The sequence below is a fragment of the Tupaia chinensis genome, unplaced genomic scaffold (assembly GCF_000334495.1).
Source record: "Tupaia chinensis unplaced genomic scaffold, TupChi_1.0 Scaffold000468_1, whole genome shotgun sequence".
Lineage (NCBI taxonomy): Eukaryota > Metazoa > Chordata > Mammalia > Scandentia > Tupaiidae > Tupaia > Tupaia belangeri.
Window position 1 is genome coordinate 1790933 of NW_006159977.1, and position 12786 is coordinate 1803718.

The 12786-nt window shown below is 51.3% G+C and overlaps 1 pseudogene; it reads left to right on the top strand.

Moving 5' to 3' along the window:
• The first annotated feature begins 965 nt into the window (after positions 1–965).
• Positions 966–1268, top strand: LOC102499071 (NADH dehydrogenase [ubiquinone] 1 beta subcomplex subunit 3 pseudogene; annotated as a pseudogene).
• Positions 1269–12786: the final 11518 nt, after the last annotated feature.

A 12786-nucleotide genomic window follows, 5' to 3' on the forward strand; every position in this document is an offset into this window, starting at 1 on the left:
GTACTTGTTTCAAGGCATTCTCTAGACTGCGTTCCTAACCCCTAACCATGTGTTTGGAGAAGGACAGAGAGGCAGTGCTGAAGAAAATGGGTTGGGAAAATATTTTTAATTCAGCCATGATAGTTGGAGAAAATAAGTCTCTTTAGAAAGGTGGGAGGAGAGGGAGGAAAATAAGCTATGTGTTGTAAACTGAGCTGCGGGATCAGAGGCCACAGGTGCTGTGATAACTCAGGAGAGGGGCTTTCCAAGCAGTGCTACTCACGTGCTTGGTCAGAGCTGTGGCTGGGGCTTCAGCACCCCCTGCCCAGGGGCAGGTAGACGTCCTGTTTCCTGTTCCGTCCTCCCATGGCCTGTGAGGCTGGAAGCCTGGAGCAGCTCCCCCACCCCTCATTGTCTCATCTTCCCTGATCCGTAGTTGAACAGAATAGGGCAAGAGACCCTGCGTATGCGAACGGCTTATGGAATTCTCTGGAAAGTCAGTGTCCAACTGATTTTCTGGTGTTAAAGTTTGGAGAAACCATTGAATTTAGCGAAGCCAGTGGATTTGCTTCAGGATTTCTCAGTCTACTGTGGTAAATGCATCGTGACTCTCATGGAGGAGTAATGTAGACAGCTTTTCTCCAGGGAATTTTACCATTACAACTCTTCCTTTTAAAAATATTTTTGTGGGGACCAGCAGGTGGCATGGTGGTTAAGACTCTGGATTCCCACATGACCAACCATGGCTCAAACCCCAGACTCAGTGGCTTAAAAGTCACGCCAGGCACATGTACACGTATGCCCAATACCCAAGAGGAGAATGGAGGAGAAGGGATTGCAGTGTGGCCATCCTCCCTGGGAAGTAGTTTCTCACTTTCTCTCTTTCTCTCTCTCTGGTGAGCACACATGTCCTATAGCAAAAAATCTCTCTTAAAAATTTTTTTTTGTTTTTGGTAGTGTCCTGAGAGGTCAGATTGCTGCCAGTCATGGTCCATGGATATGAACATGGTCACAGTCATGGTCATGGTAAAATGGAACTTCCAGATTATAAGCAGTGGAAGATGGAAGGAACACCATTAGAAACTGTCCAGGAGAAGCTGGCTGCACAAGGACTAAGAGATCCATGGGACCGGAATGAAGCTTAGAGATATGTGGGTGGCTTTGCAAACAATGTTTCCTTCATTGGTGCATTATAAAAAGGGTTCAAGTGGGGATTTGCTGCATTTGCGGTAGCTGTAGGGACTGAATATTTCCTGGAATTCTCGAATAAAGATAAAAAACATCACTGAAGAAAATACCTGGAAGTATCTTAGTGACTTAACTCTTATAAAAATACTTCTCCACTTATTCTGCCTGTTTGTGTGTTAGTCCCTTTTAAGGGACAATACTGGTAAGATTTAATAAATTAAGAAAATTAAAAAAAAATTTTTTTTGTTTTGTTTTTGTAGGCCAGCCAGTGGCAAAGTGGTTAAGGTGGCTGGATCCCACATGGCAACTATGCAATTCAAGTCCTGGGCCTGGTAGCTTGAAAAACACACCAGGTATGTGTGTGTGTGCACACAAAATCCTGAGAGGAGAATGGGGAAAAAGGGATTGCATGTGACCATCCCCCCTAGGGGGTGCTTTCTCACTTTCCACCCCCTCTCTGTCTTTCTCTGCAGCTGGCATGGTTGTTGAGGCTCTGGACTTCCATATGGCCAACCGTGGTTCATGGGTTGAGGCCTAGACTGGCAGCTTTCCCACTTTCTCTCTCTTTGGTGAGCACACATGCCCTATAGCAAATTAAATAATAATAATAATAATAAATAAATAAAATAAAATTATATATATATATTTATATATAGATATAGATAGATAGGAGCACCTTGGTAGAACTCTCTGGAAATGTGGTTCGCCCCAGGTACAAACACACAGTTTCATCCAGTCGAGTGTCCTGAAGTCGAAGCTTCATCCTTATGAGATGGGGAGCCACAGGAACGTGGTCTCCTTTTTCAATTTTCTTTGAAGCGGGAAACCGTCCTATCACTATTTTCCAGTTCAGTACCTGCACCTACAGGGGACGTGGCTTAGAGATCTGACCTGATGGTGCTAAATCCTCCAGCTGGGGACCAGAAGGGACCGCGGGCCCCACCCACATCTGGCCTGGTGGCAATGCCTGCCCGCGCCTCCCCCTGCGGTGCTGGTATTTGGGCAAACATTTGTCAGAGGTCAATAGAAGTTCAATAAATGAAATGGAGCTCTGCCGTGGGGACGTGAGTGATTTCATTAAGCACGTGATGCCTCCAGGTGCCACAGGGTGCAGCGCTGGCCGTGGCGCTACATAATTCCTAAGCGCTGGGGAAACGAGTGAGCAGCCCCAGAGACACCCTCTCTCCCCAGCAGCCTCCCCGGCAGCTCCCCGAGACGCAGCCAAGACAGCTGCTAGGACTTGCCCTCCGTCTTGAAATGAGGGGCGAGTCTTCAGTCTGAAGGTTCTCCAGCCTGACTGGAGTTAAAGGAAGGTCGGATGGGGTCAGGGGGTTGCCCCGGGGAGCTCTGAGTACTTGGCCAGAGTTTCAGGGCAGCCTGGGCGTCCAGGCCTACGGTCAGGGTGGGACGTGCCCTTTCACATCACAGGCTTTCTGGGATACACGTGGGGAGACCCTGCCCTGCCTCTAGGACCTTGGGCCCCTCCCTGCAGCCAAGCTCCCCCAGGGCAGGCTCACAGAACTTGGGGTGCAGATCAGTCGGCGCCTGCTGCCATGGCCACCTGATGCAGTGTCAAGGCCCCCACTCTCCACTGGGACCCCTCTGGGAACCATGTGGGTGTGGGGGCATTTGAGTGGAGGAAGGCCGGAGCAGAGAAGTTCCATGCAGGATTATGAGACGAGACTGAGTCAGCATTCAGCACAGACCCAGGCGTCACAGAGGGCCGACTGAGTTTCGAAAGACGCCAAGGCCACTCAGTGGGGAAAGCACAGGTTTTTCGGTAATGACGCTGGGGCAACTGGACATCGCTTTGCAAAAATGTGAATCTCGGCCGAACCTCGAAGCATGTATGAAAATTAAAACAGACCATGGGCTCTGGTGTAAAGTCTGGAACTACTGACCTTCGAGATGGTAACAAAGGATCTTGGTTTAGGCAAAGGTGTCCTGATTATAACACCAAACGTCTGATCTGTAAGAAGAAAAAAGTGATAAATTGGACTTCATCCTGATTAAAGTCTCTGCTCTTCCAAAGACAATGATGAGAAGAGAAGCCATAGGCTGGGAGAAAATATCTGCAAAATGCTCATCAGGTACGTGACTTGTGCCTGGGAGATGGTTTTTTGTTTCTGATTGTTGCTTTTTTTTCTTTTTCAGGTTTGCCCGACGGCATATACGCTTTCCAGAGCGACACGGGGAGAGGGCAAAAGCACACCCCAATGGGGCGTGGTCACGCCGTAATCCGTTCTATATTTCTCCATCCTGTCACTATTGGGGGCACACACGCACATGTGCCTGGTGTGTTTTTAAGCTGCCAGAACCAGGATTTGAGCAGCGCAGTCAGCTGTGTGGGATCTGGCTCCCTTAACCTAGTGGTTAAGGGAGGGCCAAGCTGGTAGTTTTTTAAAGTCTTAAAATTCCAAATAGAGGAAAACAGCACAATTAAAGCCTGGACAGAAGACGCGAGCAATTTGGCTGCTGCCAGACAATGCCAAGGAAGACACAGGAATGGCGAACAAGCACGTGAAAACATGCTCCGCACCGCCAGTCACTAGGGCACGCGCGTAGCAGCACGAGGTGCCGCGGCCCACCTGTGAGGACGTGGGCACGCAGACCTGCCGCGAAGTTCCGGTGAGGAGGCAGAGCCGAGGGGGCTCCCATCAGTCATTATTCGGCTACTTCCCCAAAGAGCTATTTCAGACGAGTGCAGTCTTATAGAATAACAGTTTGTTTTCTGTCAAGAACCTAAAACTCTGTGCTGGGCCTACAGTCCCAGAAAGAAGCTATTGTTCTCTCCCCCCCTCCACACACACCCTTTATGAGACAGAGAGAGAAAAAAAAAAGAAAGGTATTTTTGACAGGATCTCACTGTCACGATCCTTCTACCCCAGCCTCCCCGTCAGCCAGGATCACAGGCGTGTGCAACTACATCCCACATGTTCAGGTTGCCTGGGGAACCGAACCGGGACCTCACGTGTGGCCCCAGCCTTCTGAGTGGTGGTGCTCTCTGTGGACTACCACTGCTGAAGCCAGGCGTCATCATCCTCATTTAACAATGAGTAAACTGGGACCAGGAGAACCTAGACCATGTCTGAGTTCGTATTGGAGAGTGGAAGCAGGCGGGCCGACTCCCCATGCCACTGCCCCAGCGCCACACGGCACACCCTCAGTCAGCTGCAGCGCCGTGAGGGCCACAGCAAGGAGAGCCCCGGCAACAAAGACAGAGAGAACAATGACTTCATCCCTCCCTCAGTCACACAGTTAGCCCTCTGTATCAGAGGTACTATGTAGAGCTTTGAGTTCAAAGGGGGACCAGCAGATGGCCAGTGGTTACACTGCTGTATTCCCATGTAGTCAACCACAGTTCGAGTCCCGGACCTGGCAGCTTAAAACTCATGCCAGGCACGTGAGCGTGCATGCCCAAAATGTTGAGAGGGGAATGGAGAAGGGATTACAGCATGGCCCTTCCTCCTGGGGGGGGGGGGGATTTCTTGCTTTCTGTCTCTCTTTGTCCAGAAAGCACACACGCCCTATAGCAAAAATCTCTCTCTAACGAAAACAAACAAACAAACATTGAGTTCAAAGGAAACCTTGTAGAGTTTAGAAAGAAAGAATATTTCAAAGAGGAAAAAAATGAGGTTTGGCAATGAATTTTTTTCTGTGTATCATTTCTCTTTCCTTGCTACTTTCAACCAGAAAGGAAAAAATGTTAATTATAGATTCTTGAGATACTTCCAGGTTTCAGCAAATAGACGTTAGGAAGAGTGCTAAAAGTTACAGAAAGCTGTGAAGTATAATAAAAATTTTGATCACTTAGCTCACCAGGTCCTCTTCTAAAGGTTTTACATGGTAATGTTATTTGGTCTCTGCAGGAAGATATCATGAAGCAGATGTTAGCGACGATTCAACTGGCCCTCAGAGAGGTTAAGGTCACACGGCTAGTAAGTGGTAGTCAGGGTTCAAACTGAGGTCTGCCTCTCAAAGCCTGTCTTTTCCACTGGGCCAGGGTCCCCCCGGGCAGACACATGTTCTGTCTCTATCTATGTCTTTCTTTTAATTTATTCAAGAAAGAGAGAGATGAGCAACCCCCACGAGATCTGTTTTAGGCTGCCCAGGCTGGGGATTTGAACCATGGTCAACATGTGGGATCCAGCTTCTCTTGGGCAGTGCCTTCCCACTGCACCACGGAGCCAGGCCTCTGTCCTGCGTGTCTTTAATCCTTTATGTGTATGCAGTGGTAAGAGATGCGTGTTTATACGGTCTGCTCCATCATTTCAAAGGACTGTCTGTCGCCCCTCCCCTCCCCCCACCATGCTGGCAACTTAGAAATACTTCCCAGGCAGGAATTGCATGCCCTGGAGGATCGCCTCCCTCCTCTCTCCCTCTCTTACTGCACCTTGGCTGGGTCACTAAGTCCAGAAGGAAACCTAACACAGTGAGTGACAACTCCAGCCGCTGGGCAGCGCTGCACCGGCCTTGACCCTGCAGGGCCTAAGCGGTTGGAAAACCTCCATTCGGCCTGTCCTGGGGGTGCTTCCGAACTTCTCCCATCAGCGGGGGAAGCAAGGCCGTGTTCGACAAACTGCATCGTTCCATGTGAGTGGCAGCCAGTCGCTTGGCAGATAAAGACGTGCAACATGCCGGCGATTATTTTTAATTGGATGGGCCTCGTGGCTGTAACAAAAATCAATGTATTTCGGAGACAGCTGCAGATGCACTGATCCATCTTGGCCTCCTGGGTGGACAAAGCTGGCCACCTTCTGCGGAGAGGAGTCCCAAGGGCCGTTAGAGCCTGGGGACCTAATGGCTGGGGACAGCTGCGACGTGCTGCAGTACCCTCAGAGCTGGGGCTCTCGAACCCACCAGTCTGGTTATGGTGGGCAGTGGAGGATGGACTCAGGGCAGGTGGGAGCCGGGGACATGGGGGTCCAGAGAGCAGAGGGAAGCAGGGTGTGGTAGGTGGGTGTCGGGAGGGGGACTTGCACAGAGGGACCGCTTGCCCCTGGGCTCTGGGCTCCGAGTGTTGACATCGGGTTCATGGAGAGCACAGCTGCCTGCTGAGCACCTGCCATTCGCATCTGGAGTGTCAAGGTTCCCACGCAGAATAGGGGCTGTGAGACAGGGGTCCTTTACAGCGTGCTGTTTCTTGAGAGTGAGGGAGAGAGAGAAGTGCCCGCCAGAGTCCTGCCATGACCCAGTCCCCTGAACTCCCAGCTTCCCAGCCAGGATCCCCAGTGAGTGTGCAGACTCCGGGTGTTCAGGCTGACTAGGGATGCCAGTGGGGCCTTCCAGGTGGCACAGCAGAGCAGCTACCACGACGGGGGCCGGGGAGCCTCTCCGGGCCTTTGTTTCTGTCCAGAATCACTGCCGTGAGATATAAAATGGAAACAACAGAATCCCGCCCGGGGATCCATGTAAAGGCTGCCTCTCTTCCCCGCCAGCACCTGCCCCGGGCCTCTGGGGAGATGAGTTGGAGTTTTTTTTTTTTTATTTTCGACTTTTGTGTGTGAGTGGAGGGGCAGTGGCAGAGGTTGTCCATGAGACAAGTGTCCTATGGAGCATCCAAGTGATGATGGGCCACCCACGGCGTGGTAGTTAGGCAACTGGGTCCCACATGGCCGACTGTGCAGCCCAATCCCGGCCCGGCAGCTTGGTAAACAAGCCTGGCCCTGTATGTGCATACCCAGAATCCCAGGAGGAGAAATGGAGAAGGGATGGTGGCTTGGCCACACCCCTGGGTGGGGTGGGGAGAGGAGGGACACTTTTTCACTTTCTTTTCCTCTTCAGCAAACACACACATCATTCGGCAAATAAAAATTAAAAGAAAGAAAGAAAGAAAAGAAAAAGAAAAAAGAAAAAAAGATGCACTGAGGAAGGAGAAACGTAACTGGACACCCACCCGCAGCTCCAAGAGCCCTCGAGCTGGTTTCCACGGTTTTTCTCAAGAAAGAGAATGGCACGGCCCATCAGGGACTGCAGCCTCCTGTCTGGATGTGAGGAGCGGAGCCGGCTCTGGGAGAGCAGGGCCTGGGTCCTTTGAGGCCCCCTCTGTCTCCGGGCTGGAGTGGGAGCTGGCGGTAGCCCGCAGGTCCTGGCCAGGATGTAGACAGCAAGCCGTAAATCTGTGTTTGCAGCCGCCGCAGGAGGTTTATCCTGCACACGGGAGCTCAGTGAGAAGCAGCCACAGCACGTGACGTGTCCTTGGAGGGTTTTTGGAAGCTGCTTGCGTCCCACAGCGCAGCCTTCCAGTAAAGAAAAGGACCATCCAGAGCATCGGGACTTTTCCCGCCATTCTTGCTGGTCTACATTTTCTAACTTAAAAAGTCCCAGTTTGCATTCAATAACATCAAAAAGAATTTCAAATGCTTGCTGGGGAGCCAGATTCCAGTTTCTAATCTCTGTCCTCAGTGGGTGTCCAACACACACATGCTTGAAAAAGAAATCGCAGAATTCAGACACCCTTTGACCCACCTGAGCCTGGTTCTTTGGAAAAACCCTTGACGTCTACATCGTGAGCCCGAAGGAGCTTTGGTTATAGGTTAGGCTGCATTTCCTACGAAGCCTTGATTTTCACAGCCACATCACCGATTTCCCTCACAAGGTAATGCTTTTGTGTAGACATTTATCATATGTTTTTTCCTCAGTCCAGAAGTAATTTTTTTTTTTTAAACTTGAAGAAAAATCCTTTGAACTGTTTTGGACTTATTCAAGCATGTAAAAAGGGCATTTTCACTCATGTTCAGATGCTCAGTATGTTTTCAAATAGTCCAAGTAATTTGAATTTAAAACTTTGAATTGGGCCTCCTTATAGAGCATCTTTAAAAGGTGCCATTTATGAAGAAAAATATGGTCATGAAATACAGGATATGGGGAATAAGTGACCCTGCTGGTTACAGTAATAGATTGAGACTCATAAATCTTAACTTCTATTCTTGGCTCTGGAGAGAATTTATGTGTTCACTGCGCTTGGCACGAGAGGCAGCAGTGAGATGGACTCGAGATCTCGGCGGTGGCGGGAGTGGGACCCTCCTGCACACGTGAGGTCCTGAAATCCACACACAGACCAGAGCAAACCCGAGCAAAGCCACTCTGCAGAAACGCAGTGTGCACGTCAGACGGGGTCCACCAGGCGAGGATCCGGGCAACTGCTGGCAGCTGCATCTAGACTGGGCAAGGGTTGGGGCTCAGGGGCGTGAGGAGGCAGTGGGATACAGGGCCTTCTGTGGGTGGAAAGTGGTGGAGAGTCCTGGCTCTCTGGACCCAAATCCCTGCCGTGTGCTTCTGAGCCAATTGCGTAACCTCTTGTCTTATTCTGCTTGAGCTCCTCTAACGAAGTACCATAGCCTGGTGTCTCATAAACCTCAGGTAATTTTTCACGGTCTGGATGCTGCAAATCCAAGATCAGAGGGCCAGCATGGCCAGGTTCTGGTGAGGGGTCTCTTCAGATCGTAGGCGGCAGACTTCCCATTGGATCCTCACATGATGGAAAGGGCAAGAGACCTCTTGGACATCTCTTTTATGGGGGCACTAGTCCCACTTACAGGCCTCCCCCTTCATGACGTAGTCACCCCTAAAGGTCTCACTTTCTAATACCATCACAGGGTGGGTTGAGATCTCAGTATATGAATTTGGAGAGGGGAATCTAAACATTCAGCCCATAACCCCTCTCTGTGCCATAATAGCCTCATTTGGGAAAACAGATAACGGCCCTTACTTACAGAGTTGAAGGAAGATAAAGGTATGCACACGTAGCGGGTGGAAGTGATGATTATGGTGGTAATGGTGGTGGCCATATTGGTGAGGTGATGGGGTTGGAGTTCTGGTGGCACTGATTAGAATGGGGGGCAGTATTTACGGTGACCGTGGTGGTTACAGTAATGGTGATTATAGTGGGGGTGTGATTATGATGGTGCTGGTGGTGACACTGGCAGTGATTATGGGAGTGGAAGTGATTATGGTGGTGGTGGTGATGGTACTGTCGATGGTCATGGTGGTAGTGGTGGTGGGCATAGTAATGGTGCGACCCACTAACCAAAGGCACCAGGACACATGGCATGGAATAAGGTGGGTTTTTGGTGCTGTCACCACAGGGCAGTTACACACCAGGGGAACCTTGGGTGTCTCAGGAAGGAGGTGGGGGATTTGGGCTTGTCGAGTGGTTTGGGGAGGTTACTCTGGGTTGGGTAGCAGAACACTGAAACTGGGTGTAATGGGAATCACTAATCTTTGTCTTGGTGTGAAGAAGTGGAGCGAGGCTAAGTTTACAACAGGTAAAGACGCAGGTGTCACTCACTTGGCGGGAGGGAAGACGAGTGTTCATTTTGTGGTTTGGACAGTGTGCTAGTTTTTGTCTATGTTCAGACGTGACTGTGGAGTGACCTTGTTTTTGCCTCTCTCCAGCCTGGTCACAGAGTGACCTTGTTCGATGTTGGTGTTTGGTGAAATTGTGTTTGTTCAACAGAGAGCGTCATAGCTGAGCTGAGGGCCAGGCGGGCTCCCAGCTGACAGCTGTCAGGGCCGCTGTTCTGCTTCTCCCAGCTAGTCCGAGAATTCGAGCTCCAGCTCGTTGCCCACCAAGCACCTCTCTGATGGTTATTGGGCTGCCCACCCATGGGGCCTGCAGGGATGGCTGTGGCCATTCGGACCTGAGGACACCAGAGCCCATGGTGATGTCCATGTTGACCCATATGGAAGCAAATTCGCTGCCTTTGCAGGTAGAAAGCACCCGAACGCTGGCAGTTTCACACAGCGGAAGCTAGCTATTTCTCAGTCACCATTCTGGAGCCCATGACAGTCTCCCATGAGCCAGTGTGAGAGGAGGTTCCTGTCCCTGCGTGTGAAGGATTTGGACTTTCTGATCTGTGAGGCAGGACGTGTAACCTTAAACCACACCCCAAATAATCAGAGCAACGTGTGGTTCTTGAGAAAATACTGCACTGATTCCCGATGGAGTCCCCTTCGGTCTCTCAGAGGGCATATGCCACTATATGAGGAGACTTCAAAAAGCTCATGGGGGGCCAGCAGATGGCATGGTGTGTGAGTGTGCCAAAGTCCTGAGAGAAGAATGGAGGGGCAGGGATTGCAGTGTGGCCATCCTCGGGGGTGGGGGGGTGATTTCTTACTTTCTCACTCTCTGTGAGCACATGTGACTTTTGGCAAATATTTTTCAAGTTTATGGAAAGATAGAATTAAAGCACAAAGATTTTTTTTTGTTTTTAGCTTCGCTATAGGGTGTGAGTGCTCAATGGACAGAGACATGGAGAGAGAGAGAAAAGTAAAGTGAGAAATCGCCTCCCCGGGAGGATGGCCACACGGCAAACCCTTCTCCTCCACTCTCCTCTTGGGATTTCAGGTGCACACAGGTGCCCAGCATGATTTTCAAGCCTGGGTCCAGGACTTGGACATGAAACCAGCCATATGGAATCTAGCCACTTTAACCAACATACCACCAGATGGCCACTGGAATTAATGTACAATTTTATTCTGATGCAAAAAAAAAAGTAGAAATCCAGTCATTTAAAAAAATACCTATTTTCTGTGAGCTTTTTGAAGACCCTCTCATATAAACTTTAGCTACGTTGATAAGTTCATCAACTCAGTAGCTTGTAAAATAACTGTGCGTAGGCCTCAGCACTACACACACTCTACTCCACACATGTAGACACAGGAAGGGGAAACCAATGACAAAACTGAGACACGACTACCCAGGGCAGGGGTTGAGACTAAACCTGAAACTTGAAAGTAGCTGAGGTAGGGCCCAGGGTGCCCCCCAGGGAGACATGCGCTTGCAGTTGCGCACCGCCTGGCATCACAATGTCTGTTCTCATCCCAGACCCAGTCTGACCTCAGGAAGAGTCTCCTGGCAATTGCCGTCTTCCTGGCTCCCTTTGCTGCTGGGCTGTGGAGTGCCGAGCAGGTTACTGGAGCCAGGCGTGTACACCCTCTGCGCTGGGTGCTACGCTATGAAAGAAGCCACAGCGGAGGCCGGAGAAGGCAGTCCCGCTATTGCCCCATGTTCTGTGGGCCGAGCTCCCTGCCAGTGGGAGCTTCTGGCCAGAACGAGTCACCCCACTAGTGTCTGGAAGGTCCAGGGGAGCCAAGTATTGGGAAGGGGAGTGTATTAGCCTCTGTGGCTGCTTCTACCAATGACCATGACCTTGGGACTTAAAACCACAGAAATGGACTCTCTCCATTTGAAGCAGGAGCAACTGCAAAGCCTGGCACTCCGAGCTGCAGCCACACCTTGCCAGGCTCCTCAGAGCCTCCTCCGCCCTGTGTCTCCTCTTCTGTCTCACTCGCCCTCTGCTTAACTCCTGACACTTGTCATCGGATTCGGGGCCCACCGGGAGGACCCAGAATGATCTCATTACAAGATCCTAAACTCCGTCGCAAGCACCCCCTTTCCAAATAAATTCGCTTTCACAGGTCCTGGGCATAAGAATGTGTACACACCCTTTGGGGGCCCCACAGCGAGCAAGTGGGAGCGTGGGAAGCAGCCTGGCTCAGCAGCCTCCCTTCCCCCAGGCCCTGCTAGGCCTCTCTAATGGGCTGCTGCTTGCAAACTCCACAGGGTGCCAGGGCGGCCTCTTCATCCCACCCCACCCCACCCCCAGAGGCGGTGCCTCCCAGGGCTTCACTGCTGTCTCCACCACGCATTCTTCCCTGCCCAGTGGCCTTGGAACCTGGCTGTGGCCCTTCCTGTACACTGTTTGGCATTTACCAGGAGCAGACAGCAGAGCCTAGCCTGCTGCACAGTGTGGGGGCCCTGGGGGGGGGGACATGGGACCCAATTCGGCCTCCAACAGGGAGGTGTCACCTGCTCTCCTGTCCTGTCCCTGCCTCCTGCGCTGGCAGCTCATAGGTGAGGACGCCCTGGCCCATCCATCCTCCTGACACAGATGTGGACTAGGGCTCTAGTCCCCTGGAGCGACTCCGAGCTCCCTCGGCAGTGACTAAGCACCTTTCAGTCACTGCTCCAGCCATAATTCCAGCACCGGGGCGGCCAGGATGTACCGTTCTCCCGGCGGGCCAAGGCTGTCCGCACAGCCATTGATTTAAGAGACAATATCACTTGCTTCCAAGTTTATGAGGCAATAAACAGCCCCCGCATATAGATGAGCGCGGAGGTGTTTGCTCAGCACATTTGCTGCACGCATTTATTACGAGGGCTGTGCTTTAAAGCAAATGAAACTGCAACTATTTTCATTTCCCCGGCTAGGCTCTCCCCCTCCCTCCCCCAGCAGTCATTCCTATCTGTTGGATCCCTGGTCCCTCATCCTCATGGTGGTTCCGAGTGCATCACGTGCCCCTCAAAGCTCCCATTCAGTTCTTGGCCTTTGAGACAGACTGCTGGGCAGGAGGATTTAGAGGGGAAGTGAAGAGGGTCGTTTTACACAGGGTCCCTCGTCTCCAGCCTGTCTCCTCCCAGGATAGCAGCACACAGGTAGGAAGAACCAGGTAGACCCGCCAGCGTGGCTCCCCCAGCAGCATAACGCACCAAATAAAATCCCTTTTAATCTTAAGAAGCTGGGACGCCTACGAGGCTGGGCTGCCAGTCCATAAAGATGAATCTTCAGAGCATTTACTAGCTGGAATGCCCCGTGAATCCAAACTGGTTTATGT